Consider the following 25898-nt stretch of genomic DNA (forward strand, 5'->3'; position numbering starts at 1 on the left):
TTAATAAATGGTATTTAAAATTAGTCCACTTCATTCAATGGAGCTTATAGCCTGTTAAAACACAGAAAACTTTCTTCATATTTGTATGCCTAGAATCAAGCAAAGTATCTGACACTTAATAGATTGCAGATATAACGAATATTAAAAGGAATGAATACAATGATATTGATATTTTGAAAATGTTACAGAAAAATCATAATTATAGAATTTCAATAGTGATGTCCCAAACAATGTTGCCTATTTATTTTTGAGAGTAATTCAGGTTTAATATAAAGTCTTCATGAAACTTATTTTTAAAATAATATAAGAAATAGTCTAATATTATGAAGAATATTACTAAGATTAAAAAGACTTCTAGAAATTATAGGATACATTTACATATTCACTGAAAGTGGATAGAATAAAAGAAATTGATTATGTGAGCTCTGCTTCAGTTTGCATACTGCAAAAAGGCAGTAAATTGACAAAAATACCCATTTTACATGTCTAAGAATATATAGATTGCTGAAGGAAGTTAATTAGTATTTTGACCTATATGGAATATAGGAATTTTAAAAAGCAGATGCATGTTTCTATTGCTATCTTAGCTCAAGAATGGAATGGATTGCATAGCAAGAAAGAATATGTGGGCATGAATGTGGAGATGGGGTTTTTGTGGGTATATACACATGGAGGAATGTGTGAGCATGTGTGTGTGTGTGAACATATGTACTCCTAGTATTGGAAATGCATCAGGACAACATTCTGAACTTAATTCTAAGATAAAAAAATAAATAATAATGCAATGAATATGATTACTTACCTTTGTGAATACATTTGGGAGAATGGAAAAAAAAATGTTTGCTCACACTTAAGCTTTAACAATTCAAACCTTCCCTGTTCCCTAGGTAATATGGTGTTTTTGCTTATTTGTGAGCATGTGGCCTTCTTTTCTAGAAGACAACCCAAACAAACAGATCCGTATGCAATCTGTTGCAGGCATTTAAATATAAATAGAAGAACTTTTTAAAAGTCTATCCTATATTTTTTTCTCTTTTTAAGATTTTATTATTTATTCATGAGAGACACAGAGAGGCAAAGACATAGGCAGAGGGAGAAGCAGGCTCCATGCAGGGAGCCCGACGTGGGACTCGATCCCGGGTCTCCAGGATCACACCTTAGATGTGTAGCTACTTTCTACTCAACTTTCATTGGGGTGTAATTTAGAGGACTACTATGTGGGCAACTAAAAAGCTATGCAGATGTGGAAATTTCTCTCAATCATTAACAGTGAAATATAAGCAACAATTAATGTCTATCATCAAATTAGGAGATAATGTTAGTTTTCACACTTGAGTTCTCAGCTTAATGCTTTAACTATCCTTATTAGGGGCTCTTAGCACATCAAAAGAGAGTTCAGCAAAACAAATGATTAGCTCTGTGGTCAATTTGCTAGGCTCTAATGATAGTTTAACTTGGTAGCAGTTCATTTCTAATAAATGTAATCCCCATTTATTTAATGAACCTAATTTTAGCATAAATACAAAGTATGAATTACATAATGTATATTAAAATTTGCTGCTTATACTCTTTATACTCACAAATTCCCATAGGTACATATAGATATATGTTATTTTCAATTGTGTAAAAACTGTAAAAAGGATTACTTTATAATTCAAGCTAAATTGCCAAATTTGATATTTTGATTCCCAAATCCTCTTTTTGGCAAGCTTTTATCAGTCTAGCAAAAGGAAGTAAAGTATATGTCCTCTTTTAAAAGCCCTATAAAAGCTTACTCCCTGGATTTTCTTTCGGCCTCCAAGAAAACATAAAGGGGAAGGTTCAAGTCTATTGCTTACAAATGCCTAGAGAGGTCTTTGAATGAATACAATTAACTTTTATTTTTCCTAATTGGTGTATGCCATGTTTAACCAACAGAAATTCCATCTTTCTACACAGAAGAGAAGCCTCTCTTATCTTACAGGTTGGGTTTTATTTAAGCCAGTAAATTGTACATAATATAATACAATGAATTTCCTTTCCAGTTAATTTGTCTATTCTAATTGGTTTGATAGGGGAACTAACTCATTTAACACTTCAGGCAGATGCTTAGAATGTCTTTGGGGAATTGACCACTTCATTGCAGTTAAAAAGTGTATTATTTAGAGGCGTAAATGGATACCAGATCTCTTTTTAAGTTCTGGACCTTCCTACTAAATTGTAGTAGGCCACACTCCCACTGTTAGCCTTAATAGGATTAGTTTGGATATTAACAAAAGAACAATTAACACCTACTGATATGATCACAGATGGTATCAAAGAGTAAGAGGAACTCAATTTTACAGGAACATTCATCTAAGGTTTTTTAATGGGAGTGCCATTGCAAAAATGGCTGCAGAATTCAGGGACAGTATTCTATGTAATTATTAGTGATACAGTATCGAAATTGGTATGAAATTAGAAGTCTTTCTCTGGCCTGCTTAATTCTAAGGACGGGGCTCCTATTTGATGGTCTATCAGCTAATACTAGTTCTGTGACTCTGGGTATGTTTAATTGCTTTGAGTATCAATTTGTTTACCTGGAAAATTGAAACAATAATACCCGCCCCCCCCCCGCCCCCCCGTTCTATGATTTTGTGAGGATTAAATGAGATAATCCAGGTAAAGGGCATAATCCTGTTTCTACATATAAATGTGAGTCCTTATTGTCCTAATTTTTATATTGTCTTTAATAATGTATAGACTACCATGAAGCTATAAAATTTTGAACTTAGTCAAAAATACTTTATTTTTGATGGGTACCATCTGCCCAATTTCCAAAGAATGCTTATTATTTTAGTCATGAAGTGACAGTAAATTTTATTACATGCCTTTTCAACTTCGGAAGAGTTATTTTTCCCTCTTCTATTAGTGTAATATACTTCACTAACAGATTTGACATCTTGGAATAATAGTTAAGTATCCTTTTAATATACTGACATTTCATTTTGCTAATAGTTTCTTTGCTTCAGTTTTCAAATGATATTAGTTTCTTGTAATTATAGTATCTTTGTTTGTGTTTTAGGGTCTTGCTAGCATTTCAGAATGAGATGGGGATATAAAGGGGCTTTCCTATATTCTGAATCATTTAAATAGCTGTTAAGTTATGATTCCTTGAAAATTATAAAATTTCACACTTGTGTTTGTAAGAAAAGGGCAGGCAATGGAAGGTGAAAATAACTGACTCTTTCCATCTTTCTTTGGCTATTTATATATTCAATTATAAGTCTACTTTGGTAGTTTTTTTTTTTTTTTTTGAAAAGCCCAGACATATAAGAATTCTAGAAGATCCAAAGAAGTCCGAGAACAAAATAGAATCTTTAAGTTTTACAAAGGAGTTTCACATGTATTTACTAGTATTACATCTTTTTAGATCATTCAAACAAATTTCATACTGAACATGAATCAGGAGACAAAAATTTAGACAATTCAGACAAGAAACAGAAATTTAGACAATTTAGATTCACATTCAAATGACCTCATACGTACTTAAGAGAGAAAGAAAGAAAGAAAGAAAGAAAGAAAGAAAGAAAGAAAGAAAGAAAAAGAAGAGGAAAGAAAAGAAAAACAGAAAACAGCAAATCATGGTGAAGCTATAGAGAAATTGGAACATTTGTGCACTGTTGGTGGGAATGTAAGATGTTGCAACCCCTGTGGTTGATGATTCCCTAAAAAGTTAAAAATTGAATTACCATATGATCCAGAAATTCCACTTCTTGGAATATACCTGAAAGAATTAAAAGCAGGGCCTCAGAGAGATATTTGTAACCTCCTGTTCATGGCAGCATTATTCATAATAGCCAAGAGGTGGAAGCAGCCCAAGTGACCATCAACAGATGAACAGATAAATAAAATGTGCATATACATAATACATAGCCATAAAAAAGGAAGAGAATTCTTATATATGCTAGAACAGAGATGAAACTTGAGGGCACTATGCTAAGTGAAATAAGCCAGTCACAAAAGAACAAATACTGTAGGATTCTACCTATATGAATTTCCTAGAGTATGAATTCATAAGATTCATAGACACAGAAGGTATAATGGTAGTTACCAAAGACTAGAGGTGGGAGAAAATGAGGAATCATGGTTTGATGGGTATAAAGTTTCAGTTTTGCAAGATAAAGAGGGTTCTAGAAACAGATGGTGGTTAGCTGTACAATATATTAATATATTATACAGTATATTATATATTAATATACTTAATACTGCTGAACTGTATACATAAAAATGGTTAAGATACACATTTTACTACAAGTCAATTTTTTTTTCAAATCAAATGGCAAGTAAGTGACAGAGCTAAGCCAAAAAGACCCTCCAGATCTAGATGCATTTGAACAGTTCTTGAGCACTCTAAGGATAATGGAACATTTTCTGCCCTATCTAGCTCCTAACATAGATTTTCTGTGATATTTTTGTCTTTCTACTTTTATATATTAAAAAAAAGAAAAGAAAAACACATAAAAGTTGAAACATAAGGCCCTAGGGCGATACCTAATAATTTTTTTTCTGAAATAGGTTTTCATACTCTTAGAAAGTCCTCCTCCAGGGAGCCTTTCTTAACTTTCCTAATATTTCACTATATGTACCAACATGTCCCCTTTGACAAATCCACTTCATCCTAGTCTTACTTCCTTCATACTTCTCATCACTCCGTATTCTAAGTATCTGCTTATTTTCTCTTTCTTTCTAGAATGGGATCATCTGGAGAATAGTCAATAAAAGGTTAAAGACCTAGGTTATATCCTCTATTTCTACTCTTATGACATGGATTTCAGTTATTTTGTGTGTTTTTTTTTTTCTTTTCTACTAGTCCTTACATTTCTGTAAACATGCAGCCCAGTTACTGCATCTCTGAGGTCTTATTCTGTGAAGAATGCTATTCTAGATTCCAGGGAGATAGTAGTATAAAACCTAGAAAATAAATAAATAAAAGGCCAAAATCTTCATTGACCTCATGAAATAGAGAAGATAAACAATAAACAAGATAAAGAAATGCAATTTGTATTTTGTTGCATATGTGATAAAAGGAAAATAAAGCAGGAAATGGGATATAAGGGATCTGTGTACATAGGAAATTTTAGGTAAGGTTACACAGAGAATATGGCTTTTAATCAGAGACCTAGTGAAAGAGAGAGTATTATTTTTCTAAAGCTTCCAAAACAAAATACCACAGATTGGTACCTTAAACAACAAAGGATTATTTTTTTACAGTTCTGGAGCATCTAAGATCAAGGGGTTATCAGGTTTGATTTCTCCTGAGTATTTTCTCCTTGGCTTGCAGATGGCCAGCTTCTTGCTGTGTCCTCACAAGGTCTTCTCTCTGTGTATGCATGTTACACATATTCCTGGTGTCTCTTACTCTACTTTTAAGGACATCAGTCATATTAAATTAGGGCCCAATCCTAATGGCCTCTAAAAAAAAAGCCCTCTGAAAATTGTAATCAGTTCTTTCTTTAATGATATATTCTCTGAATATGGTTACATTTTGAGGTACTGGAGATTGGGATGTAAACGTATAAATTTTTGGAGGACACAATTCAGCTCATAACAGAGAGGGAATAAGTCAAATAACTAACACAGGAGTAGAGCATTGCAGAGAACAAGTGCTAAGGCCCTGAAGTAAGAACATGTTTGACAGTGTTCTGGCAACATCAAAGAGGCCAGTGCAACTGGGACAAAGAAGAGAGATATAGCAGATGAGGCCAAGGAGAAAACAGAGTCAGATCTTGCATAACACTGTAAAACCTACCTTTTCTTTTATTTTGAGAAAAGTAGAATACCATGATGGGTTTGAGACAGGGAAATATATTTGGACATTATGATCAGCTAGGACCTCCCTGATTGCTGTGTTGACAATAGACTAAGATGGATGGAAGGGATACAGAAGCTTTTGTAATAATCAAGATAGAATATAATGGTGGCTTACTATACATTTGCAGCATTGAAAGAGGTAAAGGTGATCAGGTTCTGGAGTTTTGTAAATTTTTTTAAGGTCAAGCTAGTAAGATTTACTGGCAGGATATATCTGTGGAATGGCAAAAAGAGAAGAATTATGGATGCCTAGCTACTAGAAGAATATAGTTACCTCTGACCTAGAAGGAGGAATATAGGTAAAGCAGGTTTGAGAGAAATAGGAGGATATCACTATTCACTATTTTCTAGTAAAGTAGATAAGTAGGTATAGTAATAGACAACTGCATATATTTACATCTAGCCTAGTGAAAAGACAAAGAGGTCAATAAATAATAGCTGTAGATTATAACTATGGTGATGTTATAACAATGATGAATAGAAGAAAGAAGAAGGAAAAAAGAGGAAAAAGAAAAGAGATTATCGTGTTACCTTGCAAAGCTCTCAAAAGACTTGGTGGAAATTACCAAAATCATGATAGTCTTAGTACTAGGTTGTCTGTTAAAACAAGAAAAAAAGACATGGTATAGTACTTGTGTTCTGAGAATTTGCAGTTTATATCAAGGTGAGGCCTACAGGTGTTTGATCTTTTCCCCTCCTACCATGCCACACATGGGTGAGGGAGCAAAAGAAGATGTGTTCTTGAGTAACTGGGCCTTTTGTTGAGTTAACAGTATTATATCAAATGTGTTTCTTGTCTTGCATCCATCAATAAAGCTAATTGCAAGTCATATTTTATTAAAACCCATTTGTATCTATGATCTGGTAGTCAATGTCTAACTACCTTTGTGCTGTTTCAGTAATATGAGGACACAGTACACTCTTTTGGAAATCAAGATCTGTAAATTCCAGTGCTCATAGGAATCAGGCAGAACATAAATGAGAAAATATTTAATAAAAATATTTAATAAAACAACTGAAAACAACCACAGAGAATGACTGTGGCAGGCTGAATAATGCCCTCCAGCTCCCACCATGTGATCTACTTAGAGATCTTGAGATAGGGAGATTCTCCTAGATTATCTAGGGTGAACCTGGATAATCAAAAAAGATAATAAAAAAAGTCCTCTTAAATGGAAGCAAGGGAAGCCAAAGACAGAGAAGATGATTTCACAAAGGAACCAGAGGTTGGAGTATGTGCTTTGAAGATGCAGAAAAGAGCCATGTGTCAAAGAATGCAGGTGGCCTTTTGAAGCTGAGAGTGGCAAGGAAACAGATTATCCTAAAGAAAGAAGGAACAGAAGGAGCACAGACTTCCTCCAGAAGGAACATAGCCCTGCCAACACTTTGATTTTAAACTTCTGACCTCCAGAATGATAAGAGAATAAATTTATGTTGCTTTAAGCCACTACCCTTTCACAAAGCCATCATGATCAATTTTTTAACTGAAATTCAACTTTAAAAATAACCACACACAAGAATGGCCAAGGATTGAGCATTCAGGGTCAATTCAGACTGAAGACTTCCAGTTTTCAAGTGCTATTAAGCTGTGATTTCTGGAAAATATTTTACTTGCCATTTTACTTTACTAAAGAATTGTAATAAAAAAAAAAACATGTCAAGCATATATGATTTTACATGCCATATATAAATGGTATGAAAAATAATTTTCCCAAATAATGATGCTAATTAATTACTTTTAGGAAAATTAAAAAAATAGAAGAAGCAATGGGTCAATTCTTTGTTCACTCATCATTGGTTTCCAGCACTGCAAATTTAAGTCTAATTTTAAGAGGCAGAGTTTTTAATCAGTTACGATAAAATATGTTAGTTCAGTTTTCACAATTAATCATTGGATATGATTTCTTTGATTTTCAATATGAAATTTGCTTCCACAAATTATAATCAGTGTAAATGGAGAGAACCTTACCAAAAGAGATTTACATTGCTCTAAGTAATTTTTAATGATATGCATATAGAACCATAGCTGAAATCTGAAATAAATACTTGAGTCAAAATATTATTTAATCAATAAAATTATTCAGAAAACCAATCTGCTAACACATGGCAGTGTATGGCTAGCATTCCCTACAGTTCAGAGGAAAAGAAAGATAAAATGATATGGAAAATTAATAATTCTTAAGAATTTGTAAGGTTCATCTTTCAAATCTCCAGTAAAATCTTTCAAATTTAGGAATCCTATATTTAACTAATATTTAATCCATTTGTCCGATAATTTTAGAGGTCACTCTAATTAAGATAATGCCTAATGCATAAATTATTTTGGATCAGAAATATAAACCAATTACAATCAGAACTAAAAATAAACTAACTCTTAGGTCAGATTAAGAATTAATTATGGGGGAACTTCTGTTTTTGGCCAAAATGGAGTAGCAGAGACCAGATTTACTATCTTGCCAAAAACTAAGAAACAAACAAGAAAATTCAACAGACAAAATCAATGAAGCAGTAATTTTTAAGATATTGGATATCATACAGTAAGAAGAGTGATCGTCGAGGGATGAGAGCTAAATCTTCAAAGGGTATTGTTTCATGAGAGGGTCCTGAGAGAAGAGCTGCAAGAGAGAGAACTCCAGAGATCTACAGAGGGAACCCTGAGTGGTTAGTAGAGTATTGATGAACACGTTTGTGAAGCTATTATATGGGCAAAGACAGAAACCACCCGAAAGGATTAGTAGAAAGAATACTTGGAACACACACAAATCTGGGAATATTTTGTGTTCTACCAACCAGACTAGAAAAATTCATAATTTGCAAGGCATCAGATAGAGTATCAGAAGGTTTTGCCTTAGTAAGAGGGAATAACTAGTCCTAGATTAAAAGTGGCTCTTGTCTTATCAAATGAATTCTTAAAGGAAGTCTCAAATGATGAAACTATTTCCACATAACTGTGTCCTAGAAAAAGTTTAAAAATATAAAGGAATACAAAAATATATTGACCAAAAAATGCCATCAAGTTTCTGGCATTTGGCAAAAAAGTAACCGACATACAAAAGGCATTCAAAAGGAAGATATACCCCATAATGAAGAGAAAAATCAATAAATGGAAATTGACCCAAGACTGATACAGATAACATATTTAGCAGGCAAAGACTTTAAAACAATAGTCACAATTGAGTTCCTATGTTCAAACATTAAATAGAGTAGGAAAGATATGAAAAGACCCAAATCAGACTTTGGGAGATGAAAACTGAAATATTGGAGTTGAAAAAATACATGGGAATATATTGATAGCAGATTAAACATTGCAGAGGTAAAGATCAATGAACTTGAAGTTAGCAAGAGAAGCAATCCGTAATAAAAAAAAAAAGAGAAAAAATAATTTTAAAAAAATGAGAAAAAAAAATCTGTGAACTATGGGACAATTGCAGGTGACTTATCCAAGTAGAAGCATGAAGAAAACTACTATATGGCATGGTATAATCACATTGATCAAAACCATTGATAAAGAGAAAAATCTTAAAAGAAGCCAGTAGTTGGGGGAAGAAATATTACCTATAGAGTAACAAGAGTATGGATGACAGAAACATCTTTATAGTACTAAAGAAAAAAAATCAGCTTACAATGATATATTGAGCAAAAATATATTTAATAATGAAAGTTATATACTTTTTCAGACATACAAAAAGCTGAAATACACATGTACTCTGTAAGAATTATTAAAGGAAATGATATAAAGTAGAAATATGGATCTATAGGAAGGCATGGTGAGCATTACAAGATACAAAATTGAACACTTCATGAGAGAACTGTTTCCAGTATATGAATGCTGCTGTATTTGCTTCAAACTCAGTAAACCAGGTCAGGCTCTTTCAGGTATTCAGTATTTTTGTCTGAATCGCCATGTACTCCATTTTGCATCTTCTTTCAGTTTATTTGAAGTTTACTATTCACCTGTTGGTTTTTCATACTTGATTTTCTTTTCCCTATCTTAAAGCCTCTAAAAGCTTATTTATGTATATTTGTCTGTATCCCACGTGATATGCATTACCTCTATACGTTTTACAATATTCAGCCTGACTGTAGACTTTGCCTGAGTACTCAGAAAGTACTCCACTTGACTTTGTAAGCTTAGTAAGACTAAGACACATATATTTCTTAGATAAAGGAGTTAGTGGATGCTCTGTTCTCTAAAAGTGAAACTATTTCTGGATAGAGAATTGAGAACATAGAAAGCAGATAAAATAGCTAATAAGAGCTATATAGATATGACCTTGTATAAGCTGTCCCTTTCCTGCCCCTTTGATGCCATCTGTCTTCTTGAATACCTATTATATTTTCATAAAAACCTACAGTTAACTCATATGGCTAATAATTGACGTGTGGCTTTAGATAATCACCATACTATGATTAGTCCCAGGACATGTTTCTGATTACTTGCTATGAGGTCAGGTCAGGCAGAAATATGGATTTTCCTACAATCTCCAACTCAGAACACCTTACTGGATCCACTTAAACACAGCTTGAAGGAACTATGGTGAGATTTTAAGGCAGTCAATATTGGACATTGAACCACATCATCCAATGACTGTGCCAAAGATAATGCTGATTGCATGGCCACAGACTGCCTTTTTTTTCTGGCATCAATATTTATAGAATAAATATATATGAGCAGATACCATAAAGTTTGATATTTTCAACCAGACCATACTGTTCTACCACGAAAGAATACAGTTTCTAGACTCATTAAGCTTAGGTAGCAAGATTGTATGGCTCAGTCTCTTATATTTGAATATGAGGGCATATGTGTTCTTTCTCAGACCTTAGTCTGAATAAGGCTTTCTCCATGTTTCAGCTCCAGGAGAGTTAGAAAGCATGCAGTCTGATCCCATGTGGTCTGGTCCCAGGTCAGCAAACACATTAGCAAGATTCTCAAGATGGACCAATTCTTGTGCCTTTTGAGCAAGTGGATTCAGGTTCAGTGATGGACCCAGAACCTATGGAAATCTTGAATGGGTAAACCTGTTTCCAGGAACACCTCTCTCTCTCTCTCTCTCTTTTTTTTTTCTCTCTCTCTTTTCTCTCTCTCTCTCTCTCTCTCTCACACACACACACACACACACACAGAGCTACCATTGATGATTCAGTTTAAACCAATTTGGAGGCATTATTTTCAATACTATGTGTTCCCCCTACAACTGTTATTTTTTTTCTCTTGATTTTTTACTTCATATTTGTTCAAATCAGAATGTAAACAAAGTCTGTATATTGTAAAAAATTTGTTGATAGGGCTCTCAAGTTTCTCTCTCTTTTTTTCAATTCAGTAGTTTTTAGTATATTCAGAGTTCTGCAATTATCACTATAATCAGTTTTATATTTTCATCACTTGGAAAGGAAACCCTGTACTCATTAGCAGTTACTCCTCATTTGATTCCCATTGTATCAGCCCTAGTCAACCAGAAATCTACTCTGTCTTTATAGATTTGCCTAACTCTAGGAATTTCATATAAATGGAATCATGCAATATGTGGTCTTTTGTCATTTGTTGCTTTCATTTAGCATATTTTCAAGGTTAATTCATGTTGCAGTAATTATAGTACTTTGATCTTGTTATTGCTAAATAATACTACATTTAATGGATATATCACATTTTGTTTATCCATTTATCAGTTGATAAACATTTGGAATGTTTCTAGTTTTTGGCTATTGTGAATAATGTTACTATAAATATTAACGTACACATTTTTATGTAGACATATATTTTCATTTTTCTTGGGACTATACCTAGTAGTAGGATAGCCAAACCATATGGTAACTCTGTATTTAGACTTTTGAATACCTGCCAGACTGTTTTTCAAAGTGGTGGCACTTTATATTCCTACCAACAGCATATGAGGCTTCCATTTTCTCCACACTCTTGCCAGTGTTTTTTTATTACCTGTCTTTTTGACTAGAACCATCTTAGAGTGTGAAAAATGGTATCTCATTGTGGTTTCGATTTGCATTTCTCTGATGACTAATGATATTGAGCTGCTTTTCATGCTTTTTGGCATTCATGTATCTTTTTTTAAAAAAGGTTTATTTAGATCTTCTGCCCATTTCTTAGCTGAATTATTTATTATTGAGTTATGTGTCCTTTATATATTCTGACAACAGTCTTTTATCAGATAGGTGATTTGAAAATGTATTCAATTCTGTATAATGTCCATTGAAGTTCAAAAGCTTTAATTTTGATAACATTCAATTTATCTATATTTTCTCCTATAACCTGTGCTTTTTACATCATATACCTAAGGACACTTCACTTAATACAAGATCATAAAGATTTACTCCTATATTTTCTTATGATTGTTTTACATTTTTTACTCTTATTTTTTTGGTCTGGGATCTGCTTTGAACTAATTTTTGTGTATGGTATTACTTTTATTGACTGAAAACATCTGGTCTCACCATTAAATGGACAATGGTGCCTTCAATACAGCCTTCAGCCTACCCAGTGCTACTCTGAATGTTGGACTAACCCATCTTTCATGTGGAAACAGGAGTGTCTTCTGTATGCCTTCCTTGTTAACACTGGAAATTACCTGGTTTCTGCCTAAAATGTCTATCAAGTCCCTATTTTTACCAGGTTCAGTAAAATGGTGCATTCCACCCAGGAACTTTGCTTTCTTCTATTTTCCACTCATAATAATTCTACATGTACCTGAATGTACTCCATAGATCATATCCTGCAGATACCAGTCCCTTTATATAGTAAATCAGGGATAAGTCATCAACATAGAAAACATTTGGACTTGGTAGTTTCAGGTCACCACTGATAATGCAAATTCCTTTGTTATAAAACAAAGTTGTCAAGGATTCTTTTCTTTTAGTTTTTGCATTTTTTTCACAGTTTTCCGTGTTTTTTAAAAGATACACTTCTGACTTTGAGGTTCCTGGGTGGTTCAGTCAATTAAGTGTCCAATTCTTGGTTTTGGCAAAGGTGGTGCTCTGGAGATCTTGGGATCCAGTCCCACCTAGGGCTCTGTGCTCAGTGAAGAGTCTGCTTGAGACTCTCTCCCTCACCCTCTGTCCCTTCCTACCACACTCTCTCTTGCTCTCTCAAATAAATAAATAAATACATTTTAAAAAGGAAATAAAGTATACACTACTGACTTTGACCCAGTGAGTGGTCATGAATAGAGGGAAAAGTAAGAATGATGATTTAAAACCACTTTCTGTAATGATAGTTCCTTGAAGATTAGATTCTATGGCATCTTTCTAAAAATTATAATGTTAACTGTAATTAATCTTATAACAGATTTTATACTACACTATCAAACAGACCTTTACTAATATCAAACCTAGTGCAATAGGTGCTACTAAATGAAGAGTCTGAACTATAGCCAGCATAATTACTATATACATAAGGCAGCATGATAAAGTGTACATAAGATTTATGATGCTTTCCCAGTCCTTATAAAATACTTGTATACAAAATAAAGTCATACTGGTTCCAGACAATATATAAAATGATATGGTCATTGCCCATTAAAATATCAAAATAATTAATCAATTAATTAATTAATTAATTAATTTTTTATCCATTTATTCATGAAAGACACAGAGAGAGGCAGAGACATAGAGGAAGAAACAGGCTCTTTGCAGGGAGATAGATGCAGGACTCCATCTGAGAACCCAGAATCACTCCCTGAGCTGAAGGCAGACACTCAACCACTGAGCCACCTAGGTGTCCTTTAAATTTATTTTTTATCTCAAGTGGTAGAGGTGGAGGTGAGGATATGGGCAGGAAAGATATACAAAGGAACTTAGGAATATGAGGTGAGGTAAAATGCTTTTCTTACCTTTCTTATTTATGACATGGAGAAAATGCCACAGATGTAGGGTATATATTATATACATATAAATAAAAGGTTATTTGGGGTATAAAAATAATATGTGTAAAAACTTGGTAGTGCCATTCAAAAGCAGGCTGTCATTAATGCTTGATATTATTAAACCAAGTAATGTTATTAAACAAGAAAATAAGTAGACTCTTGGTTAAGAAGAGTTAGTAAATTTTTCCTGAATCCTGAATCAGGTTCTCTAGTTCTAATTCACCTCATTTACCCATGTTTAAATATTAGTCATGCAAATTCTGTTTAATACACAAAAGTAGAATATAGCAAGTTCCTTCCATTCATACAAACCAAGAGGCCTGTAAGTGATCGATTTATTTAATAAATGCTAGTCCTACCATAGAGGGCTTAGCACAGACTCTTCATATATGATTTTTAAAAATGCATTCGAAGCTATTAAAATATTGAGATATCATCCACAAAATGACCCTAGGCCAAAAGAATTAAAGTGTATATTGTTTGATATCTCAGAGAGGGAGATCAAAAACAAAACTACATCAGGAAAGGAGAGAGTATAGTGTTTATATGGTTTAAGCATCTATAAGAAAACTGACACAAGTTTTATTTATTTATTCATTTACTTGTTAGTGATATTTATGTTTTAAAAATATCATAACATAAAATTTTTTAAATAAATTTTCCATGTTCCAGTATCCCATGTTTATTTAAGATTGCTACATATTCTCTTAAATCTATCATTTTGACTTTACTGAAACACATCTCTTTTTCCTCTTGAATTTCTTTAAGTCACACTCTGGGCTGTTAAAATCTCTCTCTAATTCTCTGGACAGAGCATGCTAATATGGAGTCGGAGTTTTCCAAAGGAGCCATCATGATCTATTGACTCGATGGTCCACTGATGATACCTGAATGCTCACAGCAGAGGCCACCTCAGCTTATTGCTGTTTAAGGCTGGCCCACTGAGGATGCAGGTGCATTGTAAACACCCAAGTCAGCCATTAAGGTCATTTTTATTAGTGGGGGGTTCTGCTTACAAAACAGGGCTCCAGGGTATGATTCAGTCTAGGTGAAATCCTTACAACTCAGAAGAGTCAAACTGTTAGGGACCAGTCACATCTTGTTATGATAATGAAAGTAAGAAAAGTAATACTCTGTTTTCACTTTCACAGACTCCTATACCTTATTATGTAAAAATTTAGGAACAGTGGTTTCCCATTCTATACCTTCATTTCTCCCTTCTAGTAGTAATGAGGTTTTGTTTTGTTTTTAGTAATGAGTTTTAAAGTAAATCAGCACTCCATCTCTTCTTGGTGAACTAAGAGTAATTCTTTTGGAAATACCACATTTAGTTTGCTGGAAAAAAGTCCAGTGAGCAGACATAACTCTAAGAAAGTCTAATAGACTGGCAATACAAACATTGGTAATGAAAGATAAACATCCTTAAACTTAACTTAGGGAGTACCCCTAGGTGAGCTGAGCCCCACGTGGGGCATCTAACCTACATACTCTTTTTGCTCCAGGCAACCTCATAAGATGTAAAATAAACAGTCTTCTATTGTTTGACATTGAGAGACTTCTTTTAAACTTTATCCTCAACTTGTGCGTTTCATTTTAGTTAATGGGATAATAATACACATTCAAGCCATTTTAATTCTACCTGAAATTTTATTTGCCTAATTGGTCCTGGAACAAACTAGAAACTACTGGAAAAGCACACCAATACATAAAAAAAAAATTATGGTTCTTTGTCATATGAGTAATAGTAATCCTTCTACCTTAATGGATATTAGTGAATAATACATTGTAATTGAGTAAAGACATCTATTACAAAGGAGTTGTAACATAATCAATACTATATTGAGGGAGGAAAAAAAACAAATTTGAACAAATATCCTTCACAGAACAATTCAGTTTTATAAAATTAGAGAAAAAGCACAATGTTGAAAGTGCTTGTAGTACACACATCTGCATTTTTGGTTTGACATAAACTGTTAACTGAGCTGACATATTTGTCCAATATCATTAAAGAAATTGATTACTGATTAATTGTTAATATTTTCATTCATAGAAGAAGAACTCCTTGGTGATCAGAACAGAATACTTTTTTTCTTATATATATATATATATATATATATATATATATATATATATATATATATATTTGGTTTCCAAGTTCACTCATTTTCACTAATAACACATCTATTGAAGTACCTTTCATCCTTTTTAAAAAAGATTTTATTTATTTATTCATAAGAGACAAAGAGAGGCAGAGACACAGGCAGAAGGAGAAGCAGGCTCCATGCAGGAAGCCCAACATGGGACTCAATCCTGGGACTCCAGGATCACGCCCTGGGCTGAAGGCAGCGCTAAACCGCTGAGCCACCCGGGCTGCCCATATTTCATCCTTGAATGGACAACTTTATGCAAGGATAAGCTGAAAACTTTCCGACTCACATGGTGCTTCCAGATGACATTATTTGAAGTAGGATTTTATTATGCCACTTACTCAAAACTCTTCTCTAGTTTCTTGATGAAATGAAAATAATACAAATGTTCAGTAGCCTCAATTTAGAACGTTCCATGATCTGGTCTTGATATAACTGTAGACGTCACTTTACTAGCTTTCCTTATGCCCTGACAACCAAAACTGCAGTATGCCAAAAATGTCCTCAATCTATCTCCACTTAACCTACCTCTATTCAATTAGTTTACCAGATTCATCTATATACTCTTCATTCTTCTTTCTAAAATATATGCCTGATATTTGTCACATGTTCCTCACACACAAGGAGTAAGCTAATTGCTATTTGGACCTCCATTTCATCAACCAGTTGAACAATATGATTATTGAGAGAGGATTGTGGCCCAGCCTATTTATACAGGTGGCTATTGTTATAATCATAAACAATTAATTATTAATATAAATTAATAATTGATAACTGTAAGTTGAAAATAACTTTTTTCCCTATGAAAATTAAGTCCCATACTTTGGAAATAATAATACATGTCTCCAAAAGTATTGCTGTCAAATTGGCTGTGCCAAGGTAGCTCTAAAATATTGGGAGAAAGTCACAGAAAACTAGAAAGATTCTGCATTTATAGTTGTAGTCAAATATCTTTAGGTTTCACTTGTGACATTTTGAAGAAATTGAAAATGTAATTTTAAGGTCACATATCTTGGGTGTGGTTTATGCAAATAAGATGACAAATTTATAGGAAGACATATGTAATGGTGTATTAATGATGATAATTCTTTGGGAAAGAAATTATGGATCATGCAGACATCATATGTGTAGTGACAGAAATAGATATCTAAATATGATGCAGAGGACGTTGTACCAAATCCAGAACTTTTTAAAAAATAAACATTCTTCTTTTTATTATGAACATTTTCAAACTTTTATTTTTCATTGGACTATAATTGACATTTGGAAAAATACATATCATAAGCTTGATGAATTTTCATAAACTGTACACATCTGTGTAATCAGAGCATTCTGAGAACTCAAGCAGTTCCCCCATACTTCCTTCCAGACATTGCTCCTCATCCTGAAATAATAACCACTTCCTTTAATAGCATAAATTAGCTTTGCCTCTTTTTTGGAATATATATTTGGAATATATACATATGCATATATATATGTATATATATATATATACATATATATATAAACTGTAGGTCATCCAATGTTGTGGCAGCAGACTATTGTGTCATCCTAGAACAGATACTGAGTGGATTTAGTGAGAAAAAAAGGCTTTTCCTTGATCCTTTTTATAGAGTTGACTTTTGAACAGTATAATTTTGAACTGCACAGGTCGATTTATATGTGGATTTTTTTATATAAATATAGTACTGTAAATTTATTTTCTATTTCTTATGTTTTTCTTAATAACATTTGTTTTTCTAGCTTACTTTACTGTAAGAATACAGTTTTTAACATATAAAAATATCTGTTAATAGACCATTTATGTTTTTTCTAAGGCTTTCTGTGAGTAGAATGTATTAGCAGTTAAATTTTGGGGGAGTCAAAAGTTATATGTGAATTTTCAACTGCATGGGGAGCTTGGTGTCTCTAACCTCAGCATGTTCAGGATCAAATATATTTATCAATTTTGCATTTTATCACTCAATTCCCTCTACTTGAACTGTTTGGCTCTTTTTTTTAACCCATATATATTGTAAAAATATAATCTCTTTAAAATTATATGCATGACCTTAATATAAAAACAAAATGAGCATGTGGTAAATCTTTATTTAACTTATTAATAAGAGAACTGACAAGATGATGAAGCTAATTTGAAGAGCACTTGAGGAACCAAATAAACATAGGCTGGAAAGGAAAAATTTAGAATAAGATTGCTAATTTGGAACTATCCTCCAGGATAAAAAAGCTCCAGGTTAACATGCAACTTCAGAATTTGGTCCCTAAATAGTAGTACGTTGAACAAAGTTGTATCCTCCTAGAAAATGAAATAATAAATAATCATTGAATGTCCTGTTGAACAGTTCCCCAGGATAACACTAACGGAACACAGATGCCATTTCCCCTTATTTCTTATCCATCCATTATGGTCAATTTACATCTCACTTCCACTCTGGTCTTTATGATCACCCAGCTGGAAGTCCAAAGAGCTAGGCCAAGGATCACTGGGAGTACATGGAATATGCTCAACATGAATTGGGTGAGTGAATAATTGTATTCTGTCACTCTAAGGGCATATCAATCCTTGAGCAGAAATGGCTAATTAAGAACATAATTAAATTTTAAATCATAGCTGAAGAAATTGTACTGTAGAAGAGAGATAAATTAGAATACATCATGGTGCAGTTAGCAGGTTTTTGTTCTTAAAATGAATAAATATGCAGTGGGAAATAATTGATTTATAAAGTACTCTGCTTTTTCAATTTCCCTTTTCCTGTTTCATCTTTTTGCCCTTCCTTTTGACTCTGCGTGATTGAAACATTCCCTTTGTAAATTTTCTCTTCGTTTTTGTCTTGTTTAGCAAAACTACAGGAACCATCTATCTCAAGTTTCACTTTAGTCATTTTTCTTTCCTTATCAGACTTAGAAAGGTTGTGTTAAATCATGTTAAATCATGGGCTTTTATGGTCACTAGTCACCTCTCTGGTTCTGTGACCCTCCCTGCTATTTTTCTTATTGACCACTACCACTGTCAAGTGCTTGCTATTCATCTCATTGGACTCATTGGAATTTTATTCTTTCCCTCTCTGTGTCAAAAACATTCTCCTGCAAAACTTTGTTAAACATTAATATTTTCTCTTTAGCGTTTCTAAAATTACTCCAAGAAATCCTATCATTTGCAGAAAATGTGTTTGATACCCCAATGAGTATAGTTTAATCAAACATTGTCTTTCTTCTTTTCTCAACTTCTTCTAAATAACTGACAAAAAAAAATCTTGCTGAGATGGTTCTGAATTATGTTTACTTTTGTTCACACTTGCTTTTCTTATTTTTCATACCTTCAACTGGAGTTGATAATATAAGGTAAAAGATGAGATGATTTAGTGGTCCCTGGCTGTCATATTGGCCACGGAACCTACTTAAAAATAAAATAAAATAAAATAAAATAAAATAAAATAAAATAAAATAATAAAATAAAATAAAATAAAATAAAATAAAATAAAATAATAAAAAGATGAGATGATGTAGTGTAAAACTTACTTTTTTCCTCTGAAACTCTAAAAGTACAAAGACTAATTGATAAAAATCTGAAATTACATTTTTGTGAAAATTTAGGAGAACAGTTTGGTGAAAGCCCAAATCCTCACCTTGTAGCTGTATGTGACTGAATTAAAATTAAAATTTAAATAAACAACATGCAGAATTCAGCTCATCAATCACACTAGCCAGATTTCAAGTGCTCAGTAGCCACATATGGCTACCATGCTAAAGTGTAAATATAGAAAATTTCCATCATTACTGAAACTTCTATTGGACAGTGCTGACCCAAAGTATGCAGTAGCTGTTCAATGCGAATGTGCACACTAGTGACCTCAGTTATATTTTTAGGTAAAGTGCTTCTTGCTTTTTACAGAATTTTACTGAGTTCACTAGGGACTAGTACTATCAAATGGGCTTATAAATGAGTTGGAAGAGACAGAACCCAATGAAATCTTCAAGTGTACAGATGAAACTAAGTTCTTCTGGGAGTAGAAATGCCAAATTGAAAAACTGTGCCTGAAGGCTTTATGAGAGGTCAGATATGCATCAGAGGAGCTTCTCTCTAAGCAAGTATAAATGTGATAAATATAGTTGGGGATGATTTCATCATTATAGGATCATAGATTCTGTTTTCCTGGTAAACAACTGACCAATATTGGTTTCATTATGTAGCTAATGTGCTTTATTCTCTAAAATAACAAAATTTGGTTATAGCTCAAAATAGTAAAAATAAACTTGGGCAAGTAAATGATGAAGAAAGTATTTCCTATATGTATATAACATTTAATGCTATGTATCTGTGAAAGGAAAAACTTCACAGAGGTGATATTTTAACTCGTCTTATTAGTTTAGTTGTAATTTTCCAAGTAGAAATGGAGGAAAAGGAAATCCTTTTAGAGGAATCAACATAAGCAAAAAGACAGAAGCATGAAAGAGAACAGTGTGTTGAGAGGCAAATAGTTCTTTGTGGTTGAAGCAAAAGTCTATCATGTAATGATTTAATTTTAGAAATGAGCAACAAGCCTTATTGTATAAGTTCTGGGTAATATGCTTATCTAAAGATGAATAAAAATAATCATTAAAAGGAATTCTTTAAGCAGTAGAATATATAATTAGTATTTTAGAAAGATAACTCTAGCATTAAGAAAGATCAGTGTTGGGATCCCTGGATGGCCCAGTGGTTTAGTGCCTGCCTTCTGCCCAGGGCGTGATCCTGGAGTCCCCGGATCGAGTCCCACATCAGGCTCCCTACTTGGATCCTGCTTCTCCCTCTGTCTGGGTCTCTGCTTCTCTCTCTCTCTCTGTATCTCTCATGAATAAATAAATAAATCTTAAAAAAAAAAGAAAGAAAGATCAGTGTTCTCAACAGGGGTGCTTTTACCTCCTAGGAGACAACTGACAATGTCTAGAGATCACTTTGGTTGTCACCAGGTTGGGAAGTGGCTACTACCGTCTTATAGTAGGGGGAAGAGGAGTGTTCCTAAATATCCTATAATGTACATATAGCCCCCACCACAAATATCCAGCCTCAAATGTTGATGGGGCCCACACCGAGAAACTCTGATATAGATGATGAATTGAAAAGATACTTGAAATAATAAAATCATTTAGGATGCTTATACTATAGTACCTTATGGGATGAAGTTACACAAATTTGTTTATTATTCTTAAATTTTGGAAGAGAGTATTATTGACAGGGTGACTACAGAGTTAATTAAATGTTCTAAATAAAAACTAAAAAATTTGCTGCCTCTTTAAATGTTTGGTGTAACTTATAGAATGATATACCCCAAATGTAATATAAATTGAAAACAAAATTCAAAAAGAATATATTGTGGCACTGTAAGTAAAATTACTAGAAAAAGACCAGTTTTGATACATCTGGATTTTGTTTTGATTATAAAGAAAAAATAGGGAAAATCTTGTACTTTTCTAGAAGAAATATAGACTTACATAAAAATACATAAGATTTTCAGCCTTAGAATTCTCTTCTATAACATTAAATTTTGTTAGAATTTGATGAGGAAATGGTGTAGCATAATTTTGTTCCAAAGCAAAGTGTTTTATATGGGCAAAGATGATAGAAATACTTCCAAATTTTTGCAAGACACTAAATATATATGAACAACATATCCTCAATGAAAAGGTTACTTAAAGATGATAAACAGTAAATGATAAAACTTACAGAACTTAATAGGTTACCTTAATATGATATCCTGTGCTTTATATAGGATCTCTTTTTTTCATTTGATCACTTCAGATAATAATGGTTCCCATTCTGTTGGAGCACTTTCTAAAATGGCTAAGATATTGTCTAGATGAGTCATTGCCTGCTATAATTGCTTTGCAAAGTTGTAGGTATGTTATTTCTATAATCTTGTCCCCATGACTGAGGAGTTCCTTAGAGAAATATGGTAGCATTTGTAATTATAAATAGGCAATATGCTTTTATATGCTTTTATATGTTTAAAATAATTCCATTAAATAGTCTGAGTCTCTGGATTTTATTTAATAATGAGAGACAAATAAAACAAATCATCTTCTTTCAAGTTTTTTATTTAATAACTCCTTTTCCTCTCTGGAAACAGGAATTTTTATCCTTGTGAAAGACTCAAGAAATGTTATGAAAATAGTGATAATGAATGAAAATGCTTAAATATGATCTGGAAGATAAAGGGTGGTGTTTAAAAATATGTGAAAATGCCACTGTTATGTATGTTATGTATTTTTAAAACCTGAATTATTTCTTACCAATTTGGAATACTGTGTGGGATTTGATGGAGATTTTAACATGTATGTTCTGGAATTTTTAGTTGTTTTATATAAATGATTAAAGTTATTTTGAAGTAGGAGAATTACATATGTTAACTTGAAAAAAACATCTACATCTTATATGCATTAAGTCAAGAAGACAGAAGATTCCCTAGGTTATAAACAGTTATTTAATTTTTATAGTTAGATGTTCTGAGGAAACATCTAACTATAGATGATTAGTTAACTATAGATTGATTAGTGCTTGCTTGTTTGCTTTAATGGCTAAAAGAAATATTTAGAAAAAAAAATAAAAGAAATATTTAGAATACTCACTTTCACTTTTTTGCAGGCTAATATTACCCGGGCTAATATTACCCCAGCTATGCATCGACAAAGTCACTGGTATTTCCTGGTCTGAAGTAGATCAAGAACTTGTTTTTAAAAAGTTTGTATTAAAGTACAATATGTATACAGAAAATAAGCACCTCAATAATTTTAACCAACTGAATATCCTTGGCTGTTGCACCCAGATAAAGAAACAGATCATTTCTGATACCGCATTAGGTCTTCTTCTGCTTCCCCCAAGATAATATATTATCTTAACTTCTTACAGATTACTTTTGTCTGTTTTCATTTTATATAAAAGAGGTAATATAATATATGCACTTTTATGCTTGACTACTTTAGCTCAATATTATATTTGCATGATTCATTCATATTGTTGCATGTAGTTATAGACAGTCATCATTATTGCTGTATCATACCCCCATTATGTAAATATACCTCAATTCATCTTTCTATTGTTAATGAAGAGTTGATTAATATCCAGGTTTTGGCTACCACAAATAGTATGCTATGACAATCTTATTACATGTGTTTTGTACACATTTGTGTACAAATATTTTGTAAATATTTCTGCAACTTTTGTAAACATTTGTACACATTTATGATGAGCATATACCTAGAAATGGAATTCCTGGACCATAGAAATGGGAAAAATGTTCACCCTCAGTAGAAACAGCCAACTAGATTCCCAAAGAGGTTATACCAAGTTTACACTTCCAGAAGCTGTGCTTGAGAATTCTGGTTGTTCTACATCCTCATCAATACTTGGTATTTTCTTTTTCTTTTTTTTTTTTTTTCAAGATTTTATTTTGGGACCCCTGGGTGGCTCAGCAGTTTGGCCCCTGCCTTCAGCCCAGGGCGCGATCCTGGAGTTCCGGGATCAAGTCCCACATCAGGCTCCCGGCATGGAGCCTGCTTCTCCCTCTGCTTGTGTCTCTGTCTCTCTCTCTCTCTCTCTCTCTCTCTCTCTCTCTCTATCATAAGAAAGAAAAGAAAGAAAGAAAGAAAGAAGAAAGAAGAAAGAAAGAAAAAGAAAAGGTTTTATTTTTAAGTAATCTCTACACTCAGCGTGGGGCTCAAACTCACAACCCTAGATCAATAGTTGCATGCTCTATCTGAGCCAGTGAGGTGCTCTATTTCTGTATTTTCTAAATGGCTTACTTAGGTGATTATTGAGAGTATTTCAATATGGTGTTAGTTTCTATTTCTCTGATGGATTTTCATGTTTAATGTCCATTTGTATATGCTCAAAGAGGTTTTTAATGCAGAGGAATGTTTTAAAAAGTGAGACAGCTAAAGTAGTTGAGCATGCCATGGGGTTGAACTTTACCTCAAAGGATTAATAATGTTTGTAGAGGTCAAGAAAAAAAGATAAAGCATTCTAGGCAAGAGGAGAAATATGAATGGAATAGAGAACACAGGATTGAGCCACAGCATCTTTCCAAAGTATTAAGGTTCTGTCTTATTTTGACTTGAAGTATGCTTTAGAAGAATTTAACAGAAGTAACAAACAAAATTTTATAGAAAGGTTGCTGTCAACTTGGAAATCTGAAAACCACAGTAGGAATAAGAAAGCTAAGATATTTACCTCAGAAAGGAGAAACCATGGGCAGCCCGGGTGGCTCAGGGGCCGCCTTCAGCCCAGTGTCATCCTGTAGACCAGGGATTGAGTCCCACGTTGGGCTCCCTGCATGGAGCCTGCTTCCCCCTGCCTGTGTCTCTGCCTCTCTCTCTCTCTCTCTCTCTCTCTCTCTCTCTTTCTATGTCTCTCATGAATAAATAAATCTTAAAAAAAAAGAGAGAAACCAAAAAGAAATGCCTATGAAGTGTTATGTAGAAGAAAGTATAAACTTTTTTTAGTTATTTGAAGAGGATTGCTTCTTGGCTTTTTGGCTAAGATCAAGTGTAGTTATTTGAAGAGGAAGAGCTTGAGTCATTGCATTAAAATTAGAAGGACTCAGCTAATAAATTCAATGAAAAGGAATGCTTTCAACAATTGCTATCTGAAAATGAAACATATGCCACAGGCAGGTATACTACCAGCCTTGAGTTATTCTCATAGAAGTTAAGTGAGCAAGTGTATCAGACAGAGGAGTCCTGTGCTCAGAATAAATATGATGATCACAAAGTCCCTTTAAGGAAGTAAGTAAGGTGGCATTTATCAAGAAACATGAAAACTAGTTAATTTACAGTTAGTTTTTATTACTAGCCTACTTTGCGCCAGGTACAATCTAGAGGATGGGGAATAAAATAATTCAATGTTCTCCAAAATGAATGTGAAGGAAAATATAAAAAAATAAATAATAAAATAAAAGTGAAGGAACCTTAGTCTTATAAGATGCTCCATGAAAAAAGTGAATCTGGAGTAAAATCATGTTGAGAAATTCTGTATTCACTTACCTTTATAATTACCTTTATAATTAACAGAATCTAAAACACTTTCATGGCTCTATGATGTCTTCCAGTAAATGAATTTGCCTAAGCTTTGAATCATGCAGCATTTTCCTAATTTATCTAAAAAAAATAATCTTTTTGAAGTATATCAACAATCTGGAACTGGTGCTTTCACAGGACTAATTTTAATTATAATCACAACTACTGGTATGGTATCCTATGATCTAGTAAGGGTAATAGGTAAAACACAATTTGTCTCAAAGGTGGGAGGGACAGGAAAGAATTTCTGGAAAAGAGAATATGTGGCTAGAACCTATAGGTTAATCAGGGATTACTGGGAAAGAGGTTGGGAAAGAGTGTTTGAGACCTAGGAAACTCCATATGTGAGGGTCCTACTTGTGATTATGATATATTCGTAAACAGCATGGCACATTTTTAAAGAAATGCATAATATGGACTTGATGTTTAAAATATATTAATGCAGATTTGTTTTGGATCTCGATTTTTTAGTATGGTCACTACAAAGGTTATTGAAACACAGAATTATATAGCCTGAATGGGAAAGAAGTGTTGGGGGCCTCTAGTCAGAAACCTTTTCTAGAATGGTCTAACATGAACGTATTCTCCATTTAAATGTTTTAGTAGCTGGGAATAATCTATCCCACGATGCATCCCCCTCCCCCCCAACTTATATTAAGATGAAATCAACTGTTCTGAAACTTTCACCTGCCCCAGGTCTGCATTCTTGAATTGCAGAAGAACTCTGGGCTTTATTACTTTGGGAATACCAGAGTCATTTTCTTCTGGTGATGGAATTTAAAATCAGATCTATTTAATGGAGTTTTAACTTGCTTTGCACATTCATTTTAATAACAGACACTTCACTGCTTTTAACATGTGAAATATATCTGTATGTCTCAAAGTTTTCTTAAGACTACAATATAAATATTGAGTTTTATATAACCTTGTATTTATCAAGGGAGTATTTTGGGGATTTGATTTCAGCATCTTTTTGTAAAAATGTTAGATC

General features: G+C 33.1%; 1 protein-coding gene across 2 annotated transcripts in view; it reads left to right on the forward strand.

Annotated features, from left to right (window-relative positions):
* Nucleotides 1–25898, forward strand: part of TENM2 (teneurin transmembrane protein 2) — a 3550639-nt gene that overhangs the window by 344684 nt on the left and 3180057 nt on the right. The gene's annotated exons all lie outside the window — the stretch shown is intronic.

Source organism: Vulpes lagopus, chromosome 3, assembly GCF_018345385.1.
Source record: "Vulpes lagopus strain Blue_001 chromosome 3, ASM1834538v1, whole genome shotgun sequence".
Taxonomy (NCBI): Eukaryota; Metazoa; Chordata; class Mammalia; order Carnivora; family Canidae; genus Vulpes; species Vulpes lagopus.